The sequence below is a fragment of the Pteropus vampyrus genome, unplaced genomic scaffold (assembly GCF_000151845.1).
Source record: "Pteropus vampyrus isolate Shadow unplaced genomic scaffold, Pvam_2.0 Scaffold390, whole genome shotgun sequence".
Classification (NCBI taxonomy): domain Eukaryota; kingdom Metazoa; phylum Chordata; class Mammalia; order Chiroptera; family Pteropodidae; genus Pteropus; species Pteropus vampyrus.
Genome location: NW_011889171.1, coordinates 1,418,215 through 1,421,525, shown reverse-complemented (window position 1 = coordinate 1,421,525; position 3,311 = coordinate 1,418,215). Strand labels below are relative to the sequence as shown.

Here is a 3,311-nt window from a genome sequence, read left to right as displayed (position 1 = left end):
TTATGAAATATTTCCTGTAACTTAGTGCCTTTAAGGTGTTTCATAGATGCCTTGTAGCCTGGTTGTCTTCTATCTGATCACAAGCATGCAAGGTAGAGGCCTGTGCACCTTTGTTCTCTGAGGAGGAGAGATCCGTCACTTCTAAAGCTTCGAAAGACAAAGCTTTGTGAGAACTGACAGGGACTCTGCTCAAGAGTTACCAACTTATTTCACTTAGCATGATAATCTCAAGATCCATCCATGTTGTCGCAAATGGCAGTATTTCATTTCATCTTATGGGTGAGTAATATTCCATTGTATATATGTACCACAGCTTCTTTATCCAATCATCTATTGTAGTACACTTCAGTTGCTTCCACTTCCTGGCCACCATGTATAATGCTGTTATGAACATCGGGGTGCATATTTTATGAATAAATGTTTTCAAATTTTTAGGTAGATACCCAGAAGATGGATTATTAAGCAAAATTAGTCAGGCAGAAAAAGTCGAGAACCATATGATTTCACTTATATGTGAGTTATAAAACTGAAAGCAACAAACGAACAAGACAAACAAACAAAAACTTATAGACACAGATAACAGTTTAGTGGTTATAAGAGAGAAAGGGTAGGGGGACTTAGATAAGGGTAAAGAGTATCAAATATACGGTGATGGAAGGAAATCTGACTTTGGGTGGTGAATACACAATGCAATATACATAGACATATTGAATTATACACTTGAAACCTATATAATTTTATTAACCAATATCACCCCAATAAATTTAATTTTCAAAAGTTACAAACTTGTCCAAAAGTCACAGCAAAGGATACCAAAGTGTTATTTACATATCATCTTATTTAATTCTCCCAACACTCCCGAGGTGTTAGTCTTCATTAAAAACATTAGTGAATACCTACTGGGTGCCAGACATTATTCAAGATGCCTGAGAATCTATCACTAAATAAACTAGACAAAGGCCTCTGTCCTTGTGGTCAGTGGGGGAGAACAGAAAAGAAACTGTTACAATATTAAATAAATTAGTTAAATAATTTTTTATAATATCATGATTGCTTTGTAAAAAGAAAAAAAATAAAGTATGACTAAGTACTGTTATCTTTTTTGGAAATAGTGCATTAGTATCAGGCCTGAGTTCAAATTTCAACCCTGACACTTAATAACTAGATGATTTTGGTCAAATTACTGAACACTGAGCCTCAGTTTCCTCATCTATACAATCAGGTTTTGAAGTATTGTTTCAAGAACTGAGATAATGCAGGTAAAATGCTTACTACAATGTCTGACTCATGTAAGTGCTCAATGATTGGTAACTGCCTCTGCTGCGAAGTCATATATATTGCCTGTGGTCAGAGAGATCTAAGGGGCATGGTCAGGATTTGCAACCACATCTTTTAAGCTTTTAAATTTAGAAATAATTTCAAAATTACAGAAAAGTTGTAATAAGAATGATATAAAAACTACCTATTATTACCCTTATAGCTCATTTGTACATGCTCTTTCTCTCAGTATGTTCATATTTTTTCTGAACCATTTGAGAATGTTACATAATTTATGACTCATTATTTCTATACACCTTGGTGTATATTTCATAAGAATAGGGGTATTCTTTTACATGACCAGAGTACAGTTATCAACTTCAGTAAATTTAATACACAATTTCATGTAATCCACCATGTGTCTAATTTTGTCAATTGACTCAATGATATCCTTTCTTGCATTATACCCCCTCCTGTATAAGATCCAGTCTAGGATCAGGTATGTATTTAATTATCATGACACTGTAATTTCCTTTAATCTGAAAACATTTCCATAGACTTTGTCTCTTTGTTTCAGACTTTGTCTTTTATTAAATTAACATTTTTAAATAATACAATTCTCACCCCCTCTTTTTTATTTTTTTCAACAGAACATTTCTTATTTGAGGTTTGTTTAATATTTCCTCATGATTAAATTCAGGTGATGCATTCTCAGATGAAATATTAATGTTATTAATATTAATAACAAAAATAAGTGATGCTGGGTCCTTCTCAGGGTCTCACATCTAGAGACACATGTTGTCCATAATCTCACTAGTTATGTTCTGATCACTTGGCCAAGGTGTTGTCCAATTTCTTCACTGTACAGTTATTTTTTTACTATGCAATTAACAAGTAGTACATTAAGATCATGCAAATATCCTACTCATTCAAAAGTTTATGATGATTTTTGTCTGACATTTAACTTAATGGTTGGAAAATGATGATTTCTAACTCAAGCACTTCCTTCACCTTCACCAGTTGTACTCTACTGTAAATAAGACCCCTCCCTTCTCCATTTTGTTTATTTATTTATTTATTTGTTTATTATTGGTATGGACTCATGGCTTTCTATTTTTTCAATGTTTCATAATTCATTATTGTACTTTGCTTCTCAATTTGTCACAGATTTCATCTAAGGCCCTTTCAAGATGGTTCCTGTCCTTATGACATAATCCCATCATTTATTTTGAGCTCTTCCTTAATTTCTGGCATAACAATACATTGTAGACTCATCTTGTGCCTACCTTGCCCAGCCCTGAAATCAGCCGTTTCTCCAGAGAGCTCTTTTGACTTCAGCTTGCAGCTCTTTCTATCATACCACAACTGGGTCAGCCCCACAAACACCAAGGGTATGTTTATGGGATTTTTATAGAAAGATGCATCTCTGGGGTATAAGATAATTTCTGGGAAGTAATGGGAAACAAAGTTGATCAGAAAGTTGTCCAGAGACCTGCATATTTTTGTGGTAATTAAATGGAAATCAATGCATTTTCAGATCAAATTCTTGATTGCAAATTCCAGTAAAAAGAATGGGAAAGGGATGGCCTTGAAGATTGATTTAGTAAAGACTGAATTTCTGAGCTAGGGATAAACAATCTGGACAAGGCAAATATATACTTGATTTTCTTATATTGAATAAAAATAAAATTATGTAAAACACTCATAAATTGCTTTGTGTAATAGCACAATAGCAAAGACAAATGAAACTAACAGAAATCCCAATTTCATTTTAGTCCGTGTAACATCAATTTCTTCCATCACTTTAATTTTTTTGGACAATACTGGCTGCAAAGGATACAACTGTATAAGGAACTTTTTTTTTTTGGTTGACCTCACAGATTGCAAGGACCCTGTCAGTTTACAATCCCTTATTTTTTATTTTTTATTTTTTATGCCTACAGCACCTGGTCTTCCTAGGTGGTTTCCCATCCAAGTACTAACCAAGGCCCGACCCTGCTTAGCTTCCGAGATCAGGGGGGATCGGGTTTGTTCAGGGTGGCATGGCCGTAGAC

General features: G+C 34.1%; 1 pseudogene; it reads right to left on the bottom strand.

Annotated features, from left to right (window-relative positions):
* Window positions 1–3,191: 3,191 nt before the first annotated feature.
* LOC111731675 lies at window positions 3,192–3,311 on the bottom strand (annotated as a pseudogene).